At 42.5% G+C, this 21,450-nt stretch overlaps 1 long non-coding RNA gene across 1 annotated transcript; it reads left to right on the forward strand.

Annotated features, from left to right (window-relative positions):
• The first annotated feature begins 390 nt into the window (after positions 1–390).
• LOC146186455 (uncharacterized) lies at positions 391–4,250 on the forward strand. The gene is made up of 3 exons (XR_014707856.1): positions 391–474; positions 570–592; positions 3,727–4,250. It is a non-coding gene; the product is annotated as an uncharacterized LOC146186455 (long non-coding RNA).
• The last annotated feature ends 17,200 nt before the right edge of the window (positions 4,251–21,450 follow it).

Below are 21,450 nucleotides of genomic sequence, written 5' to 3' on the forward strand. Positions count from 1 at the left end.
GATGGTTTTGTATTGTTGTAAACAAAACTCGTATATGGTGTCTGGAAACAAGAAGGACAGAAATATTTATCAGCATCGACATTTGCAATTATTTAATCCTGTCAATGTAAACGTGAGAGAGACTTGCGCGGAGAACTTCACCGAGAAGGCGAAAGCATGATAACCAAGCGACGAAGACCACACGCGACAATAATTAAGAGCAATGGCCGATCTTAACATGGAACTACGCACAACAATCAAAAATTCACACAGCCCATGCCAAGACGACCATGCACTATCCAAAGCTTCCCAACTTGCCAATATCGTGTATTTTTGTAATACATAGCCTGGTTCCATTTTTTTTCTGCGCAGCGCTTTGGATCTTGTGATGCTTAAGGACGTCAAGCATGCAACGCAGTTCCCGCACTTAACTGTAAGCCATCACATGGTAATTGTGGAAGGACAGGACACAAACGCGCTTGGCGTGCGCACTGCGTAAGTATTCCTTCAGTGAGCTACGCCGCATACAAAATGGAAGCTTGACAGGACAGCTGCCATAATGTTCCTTAATATATTTTTTATTTTTATAGGAATGTTGCCTGTGCATATAGAGGTATGTAATACTTTTCCATTAATATATTTCTTCGCATCTTTGTTACATCCTAGCTGCCCAATCACCATCCGCTTTGTTTCCACCGGCTGGGAATTATGCGATCGAAGGACGTGGTGTGATTCGTACGGCTCAGAAACCTTTATGTTCGGTTCTATATCTACTTACTACTAAGTGCAGATAGCTAGTTCATAATCTCGTAAAAAACTAAGAATAAAAACACTTTTATTTTTAAACGCATGTTATTTATTTATTAGAGATGTTTGAATAAATCGTGAAGCACCAACTGGCCCACTATACAGACTTGTATAGTGGGCCAGTTGGTATGGCATGCTGAACGATTATTTTACCAGCAAATAAGACGCACACACACTGAATAACAACACAGGTCAAAAGCTGGACTATCGACTGAAAAGCTTTATTCAGACCGCACCACTCAGTAAAAGCCACACATGCGTCAAGGTCTGACTGATAACTAGCCAATATAAATAAAGAAATTGAACTCATTAGATTTGATAGTAAGAGATGCCGGAACTGATACACGCAGAGGACGGCAATCGTGTCTTGCCTTGCAGCAGATGTCCTAAGAAACGTTCCCCACGTTTTTCTGAAGTTTCCATCCTTTTGGAAAAACACGTAAGGCACATGAAATCTATGAGGTCTTCCAAATAGAGAAACACGACCATGCGTGTGTCAGCCCCCATCCATTGAATCACATGTAAGGAATTTAATATTTGGTAATGATATCGGGTAGTTATCGGTGACGCCTTGGTGCATGCGTGGCTTTTACTGAGTGATGTGGTTTCAATCAAAATTTTCAGTTGTTAGAATAGCCTTTGTCCTGAGTTCTTCCTTGTGTGCGCGTCTTATTTGGCTGTAGAATAATTATTAAGATAAATAATTGTACCAGAATAGTTAATGCATTCTATCTCGCAAAGCATTTCACCTTTTGTTTGGCTTCAAAAATAGTTAAGGTAGCGGCACACAAAAACGCACATTAAAAATAGGGACTCGGTGTTTGTTGCTTCAGTACGTGTTATGGATAATCACTTTTTGAACAATCGTCGTATGCTTACATGGATGCTGCTTAATGACGTTTTTTCAGCAAAACTATTACGTTTATTTCTGATTGGCCGCTCCGGATAGTCTGCATAATTAATGAACCAAAGTTTGGTAGTAAACTTTTGAACTGAACGGACTTCCTTCATTGATGTGCCTAATCTTCATGTGAAATTAAATCTCGAGTAAGCAAGTAGTTTTGTCTTTCCTACCCATTTATTTTTCATTGAACAGCTCAACAGCAAGCGTTAGCGCTTCGGCTAAGCGACAGCTTATTTAAAGTTCAAACAACAGGACAATTTTTGTCCACAAACTTATGATGGGGCAACTACTACATCTCGGACAATTGATATCACATGTTATGCTTTGACACTATATTATTCTACCCTTTAAGCCTTGCCCATCGGTTCTGCACATTTATAAATAGACTAATGTACACATTAACCTAGAAAACTCCGTATGCAGATGGTCACAAACATTTGTTGATTTCACTTCTTAAGGAGTTTCGGCGGCAAAGAAGTAACAGAAATGAATTGATGAGGCCGGTTACCTTTTTGGCTTCAAAGCAGGAAAACGTCTCATACAGCTGTGTTTCTATAGCACATGTTATATAGGCTACAATGCGTGGCTTCCCAATATTATTATTGTAAAACCCTCTCGCACTGATAGATTCACACAAAAACGTTTTGTGAGATCTATGTGCCTTCAAATGCCGCGACATATAAGCAGTGAACAATTAACTTGAAACTAGCTAAGTATGTCCAGTACACAACCCTATTAGGCTTGGTAAAAGTTCGGTTAGGTATGTTTCGCTAAACCTCATTTCATATTCTTATCACAGTAGAATTTTCTAGGTAGTCATCTACGTATTTGCAGAGAAGTAAACAATTAAAACTATAGTTATTATAGGCTTGAAATATAACTGAGTTGATTGTATAGTTCTGGCAGTAAAATATTTTGTTTGGCTTAGTTATGGGTTAACGTCCCCTCAAAGCGATTCAGGCTATGAAAGACGCCGTAGTGGAGGGCTCCAAAGAATATGACTACCTTGGGTTCTTTAACGTGCACTGACATCGCAGTAAAATGTAAATTAACAATTACAGAAAAGCGATCGACGTTTATTACGTCATTTCTTATCTATCTTCATGACACAAACATTCATAGCCGAAAATGAGCTGGTGCGGTTTCCCTGATCGATGGTACGTCTGCTGCAACACATGTGCTGGAAAGTTCGCTAGCAGTAGTTTTTTAAGTTCTTCTTTTGAATTAACACATCTCGTGAACACCTCAATAGCGAGTTCGAAGAGTATGTCAATATATGCGCTGGAGGGATGTGCATATCGCTAACATATGGGCAAGTTGCGCTCCACTGCGCAGCTATGCAAAGCGCCCTACTTCACTGTTCACATTCCTAGGGCAAGGGAAAAAAGAAAAAGAAAAGCGAAGCTCAAAAAACATGATACTGCGTTTAGCGGTCGAGGTGAAATGCGAAGCACAGAACACAGGATTGAAATGCTGGCTGCTCGGGCTTGCACACGTGGACATTTTTGCACATCTGGCTTCTCCGCAGTTCTGCCGCATGTCATTCTGAATTGAATGCTTTCCTAGTGGTTTTCATTCATTTCTTGTTCGCGTATGTACACCAGGGGTTAGAACTCGCCTTCCGAGGCGAGAAAAAATTTCCTAGTCCACTAAACACCGATTGCTGAAGAAAAATGTATCGATTAAGAGAACGTTAAACCTTGCGAAAAGTAATCAAAGCATTATAGAAATTGAAGAAGTGACATTAAAAACAAGTTTGCAAAAAGTGATCAGTAACTTGCAGCGTTGAATGTAGACGTCTGGTTCTAAGTCGTAAGCATGTAAACATACTGGATTTCAGCGTATAGAACACGTACATTGTCGAGCATATGTCTGGCTTTTAGTGATTAGACTTCACATTGTTTATTAAACACTAATCAACAAAAAAAAAAAAAACTACACAACAAAATGAATAAATGTTTCATTCATTGCGTCCTAAGAACATGGACAATAAAAATCTCTATTGGTTGTATTTTTTTGCTTTCTGCCCGTTACAGATGCACGAGTCGCAGGACGCCAAGTAAGGAAAAACATTCGAAAGAATGAGAGAAGACCGAATCGTGACACAAGCTAGGTTGCAAGACCGGCTGCGCGATTCGGAATACCGAGAACTGATAGCGACGTTAGGCGAAGCTTCGCAGCCAACCTCGGATATACGCGATCCGATGTCGGGGATCCTCGGATCGTGAGGTGAACCGTGAAGGATCGTGGGCTCCGCTGACGTTGTTTTGCAGAGTCCGCGCACTGGCGGCGTCCGATTCTGCGGCGGCGGACGGGACGGAACTGATCCCTTCCTCGCTCTGACCGTGCCATCGCCCCTTTGAGAGACCGGGTAGACTTTCTGCAGCGCACCGATGAAGAGGAGATCAAGAGCTTAAAGCCGTAAATTACCTCGGCGAGCGCTGACTCGACCTAGCCGGGCGCCGATCAAAGTGAGAATACGTGGGCCGCCGGACGGCCGCCTTCAGGTAACAAAGCCGTGTTCGAAGAGGAGATAACGCCCCGCGCAACCCGAAACCTCATCCGGGGAAGCCAAATGATCTCGGAATTCAAGGGAAAGTTATCGGGTGGTCTACCTCATTTGCAATGCGAGAATACACGTTTAGGAGTTGAGGCACACCGTGTAGATCAATTTTTGTTGTAATCTGGCAACCCACAAATAGAAACTAAGAAAAATCTCGACTGTGAGATTGTAATAATGGACGCGAAATGTTGAGTTGAATGAATAAGCTATTGCAACAACCACATTTGCGGTGTTTACGAGTGCAGAATCTAATGTTGAAAGAGCGTGCATGCGCTGAAGCGGTGGACTCTATACCCCAGAGTTGCGGTGACGGCAGGAATTATGCGATATAGTCTCGACTGTGCGAGCGCTATGGATCGCAAAGTTAATTATATTGAGTGCTCAGTGTCATATGCGAAGCTAAGAAAAAGTTAGAATGGAAGAACAGGGGTGATATTTCAGTGTTGCTGCATTAAATCTTCCCATTCACTTGCGCTTTGTCGGAGACATAAGCAGGAGATCCAATACGTGCTTGGTTACACACGTAAAAAAACTACTCACAAAAGTGGTCTAGTAAATTTGATCTGTACAATTCAACGGTACAATGCAACAATATATGTACACGTTTTTAGGGGCAGTAGGAATATATGTACAAATAACCTTGCAAGTGAACAACAAAGCAAGTAGAAACAAACCTGCTGTGTGCTTTGTGATTACGCTCTTAATAATACGTCGCTGCCAGTGACTTCGATCCTAGAACTCCGTTGTCTACATAATCACAAAACCGAATTCTTCGCGTATACACCTTTAGACTGCAACTTATTTTCAGCGTCTGCACACATGAGTGTGTCACCTTTACTGCCAGAGGGGAATATGTACAAGAAATGAAGAAAAATAAGGAACGCTCCTCAGTGCTTAAATGAAGGGGCCTATGGGACCGAAGCAGCACTTCGTTTCGTTGTTAGACGGGTACGTGTTACATGTAAACTTTGCACACTTCCTTCAAAACGTCACTAGCAAATGTTTTATGGTGGTTCAGGTTCAGGCTTCCATTTTATGCTAATTATTCGACTACTGGAGGGTTTGTTTATGCGCGTTTCACACAGATAGAAACGGTGGCTTTGCTAGAATTATATCTAGAAACTGAAATCAAACTAATAGAGAGAATTAGGTTTATAGTGTTCGAGTGGGAGTGTGAGAACTAAGCGTATGTAAAGGGTTTATGTGAATCATTCATTGATATGCTTAGATGTTATATGTAAAATGATTACTATACATTAGTATTAGCACTATATGGTGGCATACAGCCCTTATAATCTACCACACATGTAAAGATGGTCTGTCAGATTGCCAATACGACATAAGTGCGACTTGCGTTATAATAGAATTGTACAGAAATTTCTATTTACGCGCATATAGAAGCCAATTTATTTAGGTATGAACACCAATTCTCAGGTCCCAATATCTTATTGTAAAAAAGCTCTTTTTTTTGACAACTCCCTTCAATCAAGCACTTTAGAAACCTTGTTACTGCGAGTAACAAAATTCACGAGCTGGCAGCCGTGTTCGTGCCAGTTTAACTCTGTTACACTCAAATATAGCGCGAAATTTATCCACTAAAAATAACGATGAACAGTTGAACACAGAATTTAGCATATCATTGTCAGTAATATGTGATAATGGCAGCATCCCCATGGTTATTCACATTTGCCCCTAAAGCTCGTAAAACGGCTCATAACTTCGCTAATAAGGAACGCTGCATTTCGCTTGCAAATAAGGAAGCACCTTGCGATTATTTCAAATTTCCTTGCCGGTGGCCGCAATATTTTAAACTAACAGGCTGTAGTAGTTTGAAGTGAGACGCTGCTTGCTCCCATTGACAACTGTTTGGCGAGTTTTTTAAGCAAAACATCAGGCGAGCTTATATCAAGTTACGGTATTGCAAGGCTTGACTTATAACTTATGTCTCGTAATTTATCAAGCAAATGCGGCGGTGTGCAAATCACAGGGAAAATATGCTAAGGAGTTCTCACCTGTGCGATTTGTATGTTGCCTTTGTTCGTGTGCTGCCGCTGGCGCAAAGCCCTCTGTTCGACGCAAATCAGCTATGAAGAGGGGACCACTTTCGATCATGCACACCAAGAGTGCAACACTAAGGCGAGTGCAGTTTAAATTCGTCCGAAGCTTACATCCATGTGTCACTAACTGAAACTGACAAGACTGAACGAGTATTTCTTTTCACATTGGACTTCAGGTGAACTCTATTGGCTGGATGGGTTAGCAACTAATAAATTTTGCAGAGCTCAAGGGAAAAACTTGTTGAGAAAAAACAACAAGACAAATGATATTACTGAAGTGCCCTTCGCCAGTTCCGTGTCTAAAGTGTCGTTAAGTTGTGTAAAGACCAATCAGCAGTTAGCGTACGTGCACTGAAACCTCTCTTTCCAGGCGTCCTTATGACCCTCCGGACAGCACCTCCTCTGTGGACACGTATAGTACCAAGGGCCGCGCCATTTTAAAATATTTCTTTTCTGCGTTTTCTCCGTTATTCAGGGCTCCTTGTAACCCTGGAAAATCTGCGCGACGGCCATAATTCGGCGCTGAAGCAGGCCTTTTAGGAAAAATGTGGTCGCCTACACTGGCGTACAGTCTTCTCCGTCCAATGGGTGAAGCGGGAGCCATATTTTGCCCCGGAAACAATGCCAGCCGCAACCAATTACACCGGGTGCTGCCATTGGACCATGGACCCTTGGGTGCTTCTTCTACAAGCTTAGCAGCCGGGCAACTATTTTCCGAAAAGGGGAGGGAAAGAGGGAAAAGCGTATAACCTGGTTGCCTCAGGGGACCGAAGACTCTACGGCGCCAAGAGGGCTACTCAGGAGACCAGGCTGTGAAGAGACGAAGGAAAACTACTTCCGAGACCATTTTCCGGCAAAGAAGCTAAAGGATCTTGGAAATGAGTGCGCCTGGATGCCTCTATCCTGGTCTAAATAGCTCGACCGTGGCAAGACTGTACTGCTGGCAACTATACACACCATAAAGACGATCCTACTTTATAGAGAGAGCTCCTGGAATAGTCTGTTACTTTATGTAGGTTTTCCTGTCATGACACCACTTTAATGTATATTTTTAGAGGGCAACTGTGAAAGTGATGGTACGCAGACTCTTAGGCTTAGAATGGACCATGAGTCGCCTTTGGGAGGAGTGGCAAATGGAAAGAGCATCGTTCTTTTTTTTTTCTCTCTCTCTTGGACATGCGAATAACTTAAGCAAAACTTTTAGTGGCTTATACGTGCCCGCGTTGGGAAAAATAGTCCGTAATAGGACGCCTCTCTCTTACTGATGAAGAAAACAGAAATCAAGCCAACAAAGGTCAAATCAAGGTACATTATTCAAGGTTAACGTCTTCGCACACTTATCGTAATTTTAAAGTAATTTCGAAGAAATATTTACTTATAAATACTCCGTAGAAATAGACATACAAATATATATATCCTAACGTTCTCCTACGTTCGATGTTTAAGATATCAGATTACTGCGAACGCTTAGAAAAAGGTTTTGGAGGAGAAATATATTCAACTCATCGCCCGAGTACCTCAAACATTACATTGATGTTTTCTCTTGTACACCGCAGAGCAAGAGTTTGAAGTTTCCATGGCTTCATGTTTCCAAATCCATGCGCTCCCGTGGGCGTTGCTGTGGTGTTTCGCGTTGCCTGAAACGAAATAAAAAAAGAACGAGTAGTTATTATTTTTCAAAACGAGTGCGTAGCAACACAATAAGAAATTATTCAAAACAATGGTATTTCAACGCACACAGTTGTGCTTTGCTCATGACGTTGTTTTTTTTTTTGTGTGTGTGTGTTATGACGGAAAATATTGTTACGTGGTGACAAGCAGAGAGACGGCACAACATGGTGACAGGATGAACGATAACTTTTATGTCTGGCCCAGCGCGAGGGCTCCTCTCGCGCCACTGCCGGTCTTCTTCTTCATAACAACATGTTCTTGCAAGGAATTAACGTTGGTCAAGCTACGGCGCGCACATTATGCGCTGAATGAAATGTGATGGTTGCGTTCTTGTCTTGAACGTATTTACCAAAATATCCAACAGTGACATTATAGTGGTTGTGCTGTCGCAGGCGAAAATGCGTTCAAAATATGAACTCTCTACAGAAACTGCCTTCCGCATGCGATCATTAGCGAAGACTGGGCTAAACATATGCACAAGAGTAGAGGGTAAAAACGCCTGTTTTCTTACGATATGCACGTTAAAACCAAACACAGTAAAAACGCCCATCACGTGCAGATTCCAAGCACTAAGGTTCACCGTATTGGGAGTTATGCGAAGGTAAGATGTCGCCGCATCACATGTTAAAAAACCGCTGTTCTGAAAGATCTTTCTATATTACTGCTCATTGTTCAAATGTCTACTCACTGGTTAAAATGAGCAGTTAGGATAAGGCTTCAGGTGGTAATGGCGGAGATCTTTTGGCCAGCCCGTATCGAAGGACAGAAGGAAAGTATATATACCGGCTCTTCAAAGTTGCGATGCTTTAGCAGAGCAAGCAAAGACGTCAGGGTGGAATAACTCAACATGTAGAGGACATAAATATATTGAGGCGACTTGATGTTACAGGACTACTACTTAGGAAATAGCAAGCTATCAACTAGTCCTGAAAGCGACTAATTTTGACAATTATCAGTACGAAACAGTTGTAATCGAATTTGTACTCAATAAACCTCGCCAGTTGTTTTATGAGATTTATGTGAGCATTGGAAGACGCATTCTTATGCTCTTAAAGAGCATGGCAGATGGACATTCTCCTACATCTGCACATCACCGAAAAACTATGGGGGAGGGGAGAGGGCAGCACTGAGTAGTGTGTAGGGAAGCGGACCATATAACGAAGTGGAGTGTTTAAGAACGTCACGTTTTCTGCATACCTGCATTTCTTTTATTTGGCGGCGGCAAACAAGCGTCAAGTTAGTCCTCTTGGAAGTTGTATTTCCGAACCTTTGCGTAGTCCTTGACCACAAAAGGCTGTGTGAAGTGTGCAGCCAAACAGTCCCCGCGAATATTTATTCGGAGAAAAAAAAAAATAAGTACGGAGACGTGCAGAATCCTCATGGGAGGGAGTGGCCTAGCACGACCAAGACAGCTTGATATTGGTCGACTTCCTTGGTTGGTATGTTCGGGAATTACGAAACAGACGCAGGGAGGAGATAAATAGGGGACGGCTTCTGCACCTCGGTAGGTTGTGTATTTATCACTTTTAAGCGGCGTCGAAGACAAATCTTTGCTTAGACGATAACGACTGACATTGATTTACGCACGGAGACGTCTCCGGGCATGCAGCCGGCTGGCTCAGTAATGGGATAATACTTGTTGCAGGTAAGGCTACTGGTCTGCTGGCTCGGCTTTTAGAGTTCGAAACGTTGGGAAGAGAACAGATCGTTGCCGCGACTGCAAATTTTGTGTGATAAGCCTGCTAAGAAGGAAGCGAGAATCTGAGAGGAAAAACAGAAGCCTGGGAAACCACCGGACTGAAACTCTCTTTTCGCAACAGCCGTCCGTGTCGGACAAATTTGGGATGCCGGGCCTGATGTTACGCTACGAGCGTTAAGTGCTTGCCTGAAGTGGGCCACAAGACGTATCGTCTGCACTGGAATTTGACTTCTTTGTTTTCAAGTGCTTTGTCTTCCTTGCCTTCATTACCGCCCATAAATTTATGTGAGGTATTGCGGAACAAAACGCCGGTTTTATAGAGATTTGCCGTGTTTTCTTGTCCTGGGAGCTATAGCATTCAAACAATACTATTTAATGCATACAAGAGGTAAGTTTGCTGTACTCTTCACTCATAACGAGGTTGTACCATGCATGTGTTGAAGTTAGCGGTAATGGTATTTACACAGGGCTACAGTTGTCGCACTTGCAGCTTGCAGTGGGCGCCCAGCCTAAGATGCAGCACCCTGTCTGAGAATGGTGTTTTGATAAAGGCGTTCTTAAGGAGGTTTAAGTAAAAGCTATGTTGCTTCTCAAGACGGCGTTAGGCCCACACTGGTTCGTTATTCTGCATACTTCAGAACAGGGAAGAAACAATGCTCGGGGAGCAGAACCGACATTAATAAGCTCGGTAACATGACCTGGCACGCCTCTGAAACGAGCAATGCCATTACAAAACAATACTCTAACAATACTCTTTCCTTGAAGGAGTTACGTTCTAGTAGAATGGAAAATACAAGCTGAGCCATGAGCCATGTGCTTCTTCGCGGTGTTAAACCATGGTATCATGCCCTTAAGCTAATCTATTTCTATCCTTATTGCCTTCATTTAAGTGATGTTTAATCAGAGATCAAAGAAACGGCCACGAAATCCTTGCTACCGCCTCGCTATGTCATAGTATCACCAGTTTTACGTTTTAGGTTTGCTGGTTTTTTAACGTGCCTTGTTAGCATATTTGTTCACAAAACACAGGGCCATATGACAAACGCGGGCAATGGTACTTCAAAACGCCGTCTTGCACGAAATCGGTGCTATGGCACGATATCGCAATGTTTATTTTGTTTAACTCTGTATGAGAGATACCGACTGCAGGGTTCCAGGCTGCTTTGGACCATGGTAGTTATTCAAGGAACACAGGCGTACTGCAAAGTTCAGAGGTACTTTTGCCTTTCATCTGCATCAAAACACGGCCGCCGCTCCAGGGTTTCGATCTCACGGCTTCGTGTTCAGCGTCAAAACGCCTTGACCACTGTGCCGCCACGGCCGCAGCTCAGACTAAAACAATTTTACAAGAAGCGCGTTCCAAATATCACCGTTGTCAAATTGAAATATTGGTTTGGTTTATGCGGTTTAACGTCCCAAAACGACTCAGGCTAAGAGAGATGCCGTAGTGCAGGATTCTGGAAATTTCGACCGACTGGAGTTCTTTAACCTGCACCGACATCGCACAGCACACACGCGCCTAGCTTTTCACCTACATCGAAAAGCGGCAGCCGAGTCCGGGATTCGATCCCACATCTTTGGGCGCAGTAGCCGAGCGCCGTAAAAACTGCGCCACCCCGGCCGGGCTAAATTGGGAATATTAAAGTCATCTGCACATTTTTATACTTCAGTTCACCTTGGGTATGTATGTACAGTCTCTGTCAAAAATTTAATGGCCAAAGGATTTTCGCCAAAGCCGCAAAATGGAGCCATCATGATATCATTAAAGGACAAAGGGCATTTTAAATGATACGAAATGATTTCTTATCCCAGCAAGAAACTGTCCCATAGCATTTCACGGCCCTTAAGTTTTTAATGACGCCATGACGGCTTCATTTTGAGGCAGAGACGAAAATCCTCTGGCTTCAGGACTTTTGACACTCGAGCTGACTCTGCAAGTCGTATTTAATCTAAACTTGCAAGATGTGTTCTATGCTTCCATCGCGAAGCATATGGGAGCCCGTTAACGGCGAAAAAAGTTAAGATATAGTTGAGAATCGAAAAATTACAGCCTTCGTTTAAGCATTTCACACCGCTTTGTGCTGCTGCAGTGAACTTGAAAATCGTGCATATGTTGCAATGCGTTGTAGGAAATACTGGGTATAATTCTATATAAGCATCTTTAAGCATTGGCGATGGGATAATGTATGCACGCACGCATAACTATACCTTAATAGGCGCCCTTAAAGAGCCAGCCCAGGTCATTGACACGCACTTCTTGTTCCTCGCCCGTTCGCTTTGTTTCTGTTGCGCGCGTTGCTAGGTAAAAAGCCTTTTGTTTACCTTCACGAATGAGCTAGCTTTGCATGCTTTTACACATAGCTTTTATGTGTTTAACTTTACTTAGCCTACGCAAGCGCTGTTCGTTTTGGCAAAGCTGAACGTAGGCGTATAAAGCGCAGCAAAGAAGGCAGCCACGCAGATCGTACATTACTGTGAACATGCTTCGCTTATGGAGGGATCCTCTTTGCTTTTAGCTTCCTCTTCGCTCCATGGTTATTAGGGAAAGTAACCGACGTGTACGTGACCTTTCTAAACACACTCTGAGGGGATGCTTTATTTCCATAATGGCGACGATAATATAATAAAATGAAATGAATTTTTTGTGTTTGTTCCTTCACCCATGTTCGTTGTACTTGTCCACTGATGCAGACAAACCAAACAAGCTCGGATTACTACTCCAAATAAAGAAAGGAAGCTTGCTTTTTGTTTGCCAACAGAGGCCGCACATAGTAAGTTGGATAAAGCCTATTTCAGCGGGTAAAGAGTTGTGGGATTTGCTTCCGTCCCTTGCACTTCAGTGCGCGTATAGGTATTTCATAAGCGGTACGAAATCCTCCAGCCAAGCTAAAGTTTGGCTTAAATTTTAATCATGACAGTGAGTTCTGCTCAGGCTGGGACGCCAACGGAGGAAGATGTTTCAAAAGCGCCATCTTGATGTGTACAAAATTTCCTATTAGTGAGGGTTAACTTTTCACCAAACTATATAAAATTTTATCCTTGGCAAATTAAATACTGTTTACAAGCGTCAAAGTTTGAACATCTCGGTAAGTCTGATTGACCGGTTGCCTTAATCTCACTCGCGGCATTATATATCCTCGGTCTTGAAAATGAGTGCACGCGAAATAACGACAAGAAGGAAATTGTGACATACCGACATGAAATGCCACGAAGAAACTTTTTAAAGAACTTGTGCTCACAATGCTGGTGAAAACAACAGTATTCATGAGATTTTGATAATCACCTTTCATTAGTTCTCGCAAGCTCGTTTTTTTAGAAATGCCCTTTGATGCTAAACGCGGTCAGTGTACCTTCTTTTCCACATCTATTTGTTCCTAAAGGAAATCATTCATGTGCACGACATTTTTATGCTCATCGCACGCACAGAACTGAGTCGTCGACAAAACACGTGGACGTGAAAACTAACGCCAGGAAAGCGCTACACTTTTAGGCGCCTCGCGGTTAGAAGTCGGCTCCCTTTGACGCTGATAAGAGCGGTTGTTTCAGCCTTTCCTCGAGGGACAAGAGGATTAGAGTGGGAAAAAACGGAGACTATTTCTTTGCGCTAGGCGCATACAGATAGAGGGTGAGCAAACATTCTGCAGCTCCTTTATTTTGAACTTGGGGACACGTGCGAGGGTATAGCTGCCGCCGAGATAAACATGCAACTAAGGGATGACTATGGGTTTACGAGACACATAGGCTTTTCTTCAAAAAAGGGGAACACATTCAGTTACCAATACTTCAGGTAAGGCGATTTCTATTTTTTTTATATTTATTTAGCTGGGACGAAATATTTACTCTTGGAATACTCGTTGCACATTTATTTAAATATGTCTTGCATACAAATTTCCTATTTATTTCAGTCCCGGGTAGCAAGTATAGCATGGTGTTGCAGGAAAAATCGAAGCTGTGTTTAGATTTCTTATATATGGAGGCTTTTCCTTAATGGAATATTCAGTTATCATACAGTGCTTCTTCTATATAACGTGCTGCTTCAGCGGTATGTATACAAAGCGTATTTTGCATGAAAACCGCCCAACAAACTTATTTGCTGCGGAAAATTCTCAAGTGGGTCTTTTGTTCCCAGTATTGCGTGCCAACTGAAGCGAAGGGTATATGCCAATGGCCCGTACTAAATGAGGAGCAAGTGGTCTTAGACCCATCTAGTAGAAACTTATTCTGCAACATTTTCGGTTGGTTCAGTAGCATTTACACAGTCGTGCATACATCGGTTCTTTATTTCTGATCAGAAATTATTCCAAACAATCTTGCTCGATGCAGTGAACTTCAGGTTGCTACGAGCAGCGTAACTTTCAGTTCATGCTGCGAAATCAGTTGACGAGGCTTATATGCTAACTATCCAGCTAACTATCACTTAAAACATATTCAAGTAACATACCATACGCGGAACACGTCTACTGCAGGATAAAGCTGAAATAAAACCATGACTATCGCTAGAAACTTCATAGTCCTTGCTTCATTTAATATTTCTTGAAGGAATGGGTGCAGCGGACAATGGCGACTATAGGGCTGTAGATTCGTACCCTCCATTCCTCCAAGGGCTTATTCATCAAGATATGAATGTGATCTCTCGGGGGTTGCATAGAAATCATGCATGAAGCAGGGACGACAGGAGCATAAACGTATGGCGTCGGAGATACCGGCTGTCCACACAATGAGAATCTTCCTAAGTGCTCGATGCCGCAAAGGGACGACGTAGCCGAACAAGAGCCTCGGGGGCGGGTGTCCCTCCAGACCAGAGTTTTATCGAGCGTCCCGTACCATCTCATCTGGCGATTGGCGGCACGCATGCTTTCGGGCAGCGCGTTGTACGTTCGAGGCGCATAGACAATGAAGATGCTGGGGAGAGTGACGTGTGTTTGCCTCTCTCAGAGGCCTTTACTGCCTTTGTTTCAGCTCGCCCACCCTTAATAAACGAGGCAGGAAGATAATACGAGTCCCTTCTTGTATGTTCTTGTGATATTTTCTTGATGTTATTGCTGTGATGACGATGCAGAATCTACAGTGGTGTGACTAGCGCTGAAGCAAAGCCGCAGGTGCAGTTGAATAATGCACCACACCTATACAACAAATTGAAACGGGAATGGCTGAATCTAAGGAGACTATAGCAGCCCGAGATAGTGCTCATATTTTTGATATTCAGATAGATCTCAGTTAACAAAGATTTCAACTTGAGTATTGAAACAAAATTAGTTGTGGTTTAGCTCTGGTTAATCCTAGTTGCAATGGCGGAAGCTTCTTTTGCCTGCTACATTATTCCCCTATCACGCCCTATCAGTGTAAGGTGCTACATTGCTGGGGAACACTTAAACTCATCCTTTAAGGATATGACGCGAGAGCGTAAGCTACCAGCCCACGTATAAAGTCGCGCTTCAATCAAGTCGAATGGACGTGCCTGCGTGTCGTATATCGGTAACGAGAATGCAAACGGTTATAGCAGACTGATTCTGATATCGCCCTCCCATATGAAAGGAGTGACCCGAGTTGGCAGCTCCTGCCCGTGCCATAGGGGTAACATGAATTCAAATGTCATGCCGGACTAATGTTTTTATGAGAAGACCGTAGCTACGTCTCTTCACGGCGTAGCTGCGGCCACCCAAAGTCTCGCTTTGGCTGTCCAGCATTGCTTTCGCAATAAAAATGTAGCTTTTCATTCTGCAGATGCGTGACGACTTGTGTCCACTATTCTGTTACAAGCATCCCGCGCAGCGATCTGTTACGTGGTTTCCCGCAGTATAACAAAGAGAACTGCATAGTGCCAAGTGACTTTTTGATGAGGACCAGTATATAAGGCACAACAAGCGACAGAAGCTAGAAATGGCACTTCGAATTAAGTTTCTTGGTCTCTGAATACAAAGCATGCTGGAAGGTAAATATATGTTTGCATGTTAAAAAGTTCCGTTCCTTTTAAATGTTTGAGCACAAGCTAACCTGGAGTAGTTACATAAGAGTACGTCGCAAAATTGTAGAAATTTGTGCGTGTAATTTTAATATGCAGCTCACACTATAAGTGGTGCCAGTTCTTGTTTTCGTGCTGATATAAGTGAAGTGAACCTTGTGACACAGCTTCATGCGTATACCTAAGGAATAGAATTTCGCCATTGGTCAACGAATTTCGAGTCAAGAACCACGAGGGCCACCATTTTTTAAGATCTGCTACAAAACAGGCATTATTGCTGAATTCCGGCCTTTTATAATGGCCGGAATATTTTTTCGTAATTATAGAACGAAAGCATAAGGCGAAAACTTTTTCCCGGTTTATAAGCGTTTGTTAGCTACGAAATCAACCGTAACTTTATGTAACTGTGCAAAGGGAATTAGATGTGCGAATGTATTTTCCGCATTGTTTGGTTTTATGCAAATACTGTTAAAAAGCTACGAAAAGAGCTTGATTTCGAGTGCACTGCAGTCATTCACGTCTCCCGTATATTGAAGAATCGGAAAATTGAAATGAGTTGCAAAAATTTACGGTTCACATGACTGCACATTGCCCTTTGATTGAAGGTGTCAGCATCTGGGCCGAAAACGGTACTGAGCCGCACCGAAATATCTATTGTGAAGGCTGCCACTCTGCCTAAATTTGTGCCGCAATTCTGTTCAATGTTAGTGTTCTCAATGCGAGATGGCAGTCAGGAAAGAGAAATTTATTTTGGGCAGTATGTGTAGAATAATGACACTAATAAATAACAGCTGTTTGTCATCCTCACATGCGTTATCGGCAAGCGATTATTCCGGTGGCCTCTAGACATGTTTGTTTTGGTGTTTCGGAGTTTCTGCTCCGCCATATGTTATCACTCAGCGTGCTGCAATCGTGAGAGTATAAAATGTAGTAAGCGTTCTGGCTGGAATTTGTGGCAAGATACTCAGAGCCGAGCACTCACCAGCGATCTTGCTGTTTTCAACTTTAACGGCGATGTGGGTATATAAGGATATAGCGTCCGAGGTAGTAACATTGTCGATTCAAGCGAACTCGCCTACGTTAATTGAATAAATGGCTCCAATAGGCGTTTTGAACTGGTCTGTGGAACGCGTTCCAGTATACATAATAACGCTGTCAAATATTTTATCTTGCCTTTTAATTTAGGATCACGCAGTCGCAATAACTTGATACATGCCTGTGCTGATGCACGCGACAACAGCTCAAAGAATGCAGCGTGCATGGCTAATAACTGTGGGCGCATTTTAAGTAGAGCGTTAATTTCAATAATATTGAACTTTCGAAGTTAGTATTTACAAACATAATTGATGACGAACACAATGAGGTAACTGAGCATGCGCAGGAATTGCGTAGAGATTTTACCACTGAAACGTGAGTGGCATTAGGCACAGGCCTTAATATTCCAGTTTTATTTTTTTCAGAATTGAGAGATTGAAACAGACAACATCTGTTTATGTTCGAATTCGCGTACCAATCGCGATGCTCAAGAATTTCCAGATTCATACGTTTAGGTGATGTTTTCCCTCGAAATAGTTTGCTACTAGCGCTTGCTTTTTTTTTGTTTCACAGAAAAGCAGTATAGCGTTTCACTTGTAACATAACTAACTCCTAGATAGCGCTTGAAATCAAATAAATGCTGGCTACCTTGGATATAAGGCTTCGCACTATGATGCTAATTAGACACTTCGTCAGAACCCGGATCCTGCCTCTCGCGTCGAAAATGCACTTTTAGGACATATCCACAGAGCGAACCATGCGGTAAAATGGGTTTAAAGCCGTCAAGAGTTCACTAAATGTAGAGATGAGGACATGGCATGAGACAGTTTCCATGCAGCTCATTCAGCTGTCGGTTATACTTGCAAACTACATATTCAAATATGGTACTTTAGAGCAGAAATCTGGAACCAACAAGAACAATGTGGTGTTGGTTTAAAAAATTGTAAGGAAATCTGTTCAGGTGCAGGAATCGGACGTAATTGCGTTTTACCTGAAGACGAAGGGCCTTGCCATGAGTGTGCTGCTCACGCAAGCGCACTATACTTGGCGCAGTTTCTGCTTTTTCCGTCTGCAAGTCTCCCTTTTCTGCATAATCAACTTGAAAGCTTATCGGCGTATCCATCGATGTAAAGTAAATCTTCGCTCATCTGCCCGCCATGGGAACTCACCGACTCTAATGGCAAAGACAAGGATCAACACAAGTGTGCACTCCAGCTGCATTTCGACGCTGCTAGTTTTAAGATGGCAAACCTTAGGGCAAACCTTAGGGCAAACTTAAGACAAACTACAGCCGACAAAAAGCACGAAATTCCAACCGCTGGTTGGTACGGCCATGACAGTGGTTGTGCCGTCACGCATGTGCTCTTCTACATTGAGGTTAGTTGCGCCGATTTTTATCTATGCACCCTGTACACTATATACCTTCTGCTGGCTCCATGCCCTGTGCATTTCCCGAGTTTCAGTTGCCATTATTTCCGCCTGAGAGGTTGCGCCAAAAATGACAGTGTATTTTGTTATTTCAACACCTAAACTTTATTTTATTCGGTTCCTTTTATGCGGAGGCGAAGAACGAAGCCTAAGGCCCAGATGACATAGCCTTTCGATAAATTTATCTGGTCAGGAAAAGGCAAACAACAACAATCTGATCGTGACTGAAAAATAGCCAGCTGTGAATATATCTGCAATGGCCATCATGAATGCGCACTTAACAAATCTGGTATCACCATTTACTAAGGCTGACGAAATGCATTGAGTAATATTACACAGGAAGGAGATTGGTAAATGTTCGGGGGACACTCTGCTCCGCACACTTGAAATAATAACTGAGGGAAATTTAAAGGCGTAGAAAAAGCATTTAATTCTCTACAGAACTGAATATAGATATGTACTGTGCAAATCGTACCAAACAGCTGAAAAACGGACATATCTACTTTGCTCCTTCTCTTTGTGTAAAAATGTTAGAATTGAAAGAGAATATTGTGTTGGAATGACTGTCCGAGCATGACATCGAGCATTTACTGCAAGTTTCACTTTCTGCAATAATAAATACACTTTTTTTTTTCTGTGAAATGCGAAGGAGTGCCTCCAAATGTAAGGTGAAAAAGAAAGCCGTTGCAATATGGTAAGCAAAATGCGGAAGAAAATGAAAAATACATCGGAGATAGAATGATTTGCATAGACATGGTATCAAGCATGTGCACACTGAGAGAGGTCGACGAATTGGCATCTATAGCATGCATATTAGATACGAAACGGCGTGCCAGGATTTCTACCCGTTAAATGCCATGTTCCATTTTTCTGGCTCGTACCTTCGTGGAATTACGTAAAAATATAGCATGCTCTAAAGGGCGCGGCTCACGTATAAGTATTGTAATGTGCAAAACCCTTGAATTTTGCGAAAATAACAGGAAAAACTTGAGGGATGTTTCATAGACACAGACAGAAAGTTTTATAGCGCCAACTGAGTCATCGCGGCACACCACACGGATAAGGTTATCGATAACAATTGGTTAAATAACCCGAACTTCTCTCCATGAGGTGCCTGATAGATGCTGCATTGGACTTCCTTGTTGAGTTAATCGACGACTCGCAATGCACGTAAGCTATACCCGTCTCCGTCGCCCCCGACATTATGGTGTCTTGCATTTAATGCCAGTTACAACATACAGGAACTGTCGTTTCCGCTAATACAATGCTTCCAAGAAATGCCTGCTATGTGCTCGATGAGGTGCATGGATTGCAAAGATTTGAAGAACTTAATTAGATGGCTTTGGGCAAGCCAAACTATATTTGGAAGGAAGCAATTCATAATCACACTTGCGAAATGAGTACCTTCTAGAGATAAAGGGTGAGGTCAAAATAAAAAGTGCAATAAATATTCGAGCAAAATAATGTAAAAGGCGGCGGTTTTATGCCCATATAAAAGGGCATGCTATGACCAGTTTATTCGATTGGTCATGCGCATTACTAAGAAGGTCGAAGACACTCCAAAGTTATTTCCCCAATATAAGCAAAGGGCTCAGCACGTCTCTCATGCGTTTTTAAACTTCAATATGACATATTCAGCTCAATTCAATTCATTTATTTTTCAGAGCAGTTACAAAGCAACTCTGAATGGCCCCTGGGCTAAAAGTTTCACTCAGAAACTTGACGACGAACCAGGGGCCAAAGCACTAGACAGGAGTCGACGCAGTTTTGCAGTGTCCCAGGCAGCACATTTCATCGGCCCAATAATGGGGATTGATTGGGGATTACTGGCCCACAAGTGGCCCAATGGTGCCATTGAGCTACCAATAATGTGCAGCCACGCTATACCATAACCATTACTGGCCCAGTGAACTTCACCCATATCCGTTATTGGCATTCAACCGGCTAAGAGCGGTCAATAATGCCCTTTCATATTGAACAGTTTGCCATTATTGTATACACAATGAGGCAGCCTGGTCATTATTGGCCCACCAGCTGCAATTGTTTGCCAATATCTTCCACACCATGGTATAACCTGGTAAATATTGTCCGGTCAATAACAACGGCTTCTCAATATTGAATATATCTAGGCATACAGTGGTCAATAATGTCCAACCAACTTTGGCGGCTTCCTAACATTGTAATATCTTGGTTTCTAGTGGTCGATATTGTCTAATGAGCTTTGATGGCTGACCAGCATTGCACATATCATGGCATAGCTTGGCTAATATAGTCCGGCCATTATGGTTGCCTCGTCAACATTGAATATATCTTGGCATACATTGGTCAATATTGCCCCACCAGCTTTGGTGGCATCCTAACATTGTATATATCTTGTATTATAGCGGTCAATATTGCCTAATGAGGTCTGATGGCTGGCCAGCATTGCACATATAATGGCATAAATAGGTTAATATTGTCCGGCCATTATGGTTGTCTTGTCAGCAATAAATAAATCATGGCATATATTGGTCAATAGTGACCCGCCTGTCATGGCGGTCTGCCAACAATGTATACATATGCATTATATTGTTCAATATTGTTCGATGGACTGTGATGGCTAGCCAGCATTGCACCCTAACGGCATAGGTTGGGCAATAATGTTCTGCCTATATGGATGGCTTGTCAACATTGCATATATCTTGACATAGATTGGTCAATATTGTCCCATCAGCTTTGATGGCATCCCAACATTGTATATATCATGGTTTCTAGTGGTCGATATTGTCTAACGAGCTTTGATGGCTGGCCACCTTTGCACATTTCAGGCTGCGGCGGCGCTAAAAAAACAGTAGAAGCAGCTCTGACCGACAGAGACATTTCTAATACTTGCATCTCAATATGACAGTGTGTGGGGGCTAATTTCGTCGCAACTAAATTTTTCGCTGTCCCGGACGTCAGTTTACGTTCAACTGTAGAAGATATTCATATGCTATACGTAATTTGGGCCACCATATATATAATGTTTATTGGGATTAATGTATAGATTGTCCTAAAATTGTTTGACTGAGCTGACCAGACAAAATGAACAGAAGTGCCCATCACGGAAAATGTAGAATATATTTTTCTGAGTACATTTTTCGTGATTCGCTAATTGTTGTGGATGACCTGCGATTATACTTGACAATTTTGGTAGAGAACTCTTTTATTTACGACTTTAGGCACGATTAATTGTTATGTAAAATTCTGCATATAATATCTTCGAGACAATTTCTGCAGACTAGAGGCCCGGATGTCGATCACGCGTGGACGTAGCTAACACAGATAGCGTTCCAAACTTTAGCCAAGTGTTGAAAAAATTCTGAC

The sequence above is a fragment of the Amblyomma maculatum genome, chromosome 6, assembly GCF_055883805.1.
Source record: "Amblyomma maculatum isolate TAMU_Amacu chromosome 6, ASM5588380v1, whole genome shotgun sequence".
Classification (NCBI taxonomy): domain Eukaryota; kingdom Metazoa; phylum Arthropoda; class Arachnida; order Ixodida; family Ixodidae; genus Amblyomma; species Amblyomma maculatum.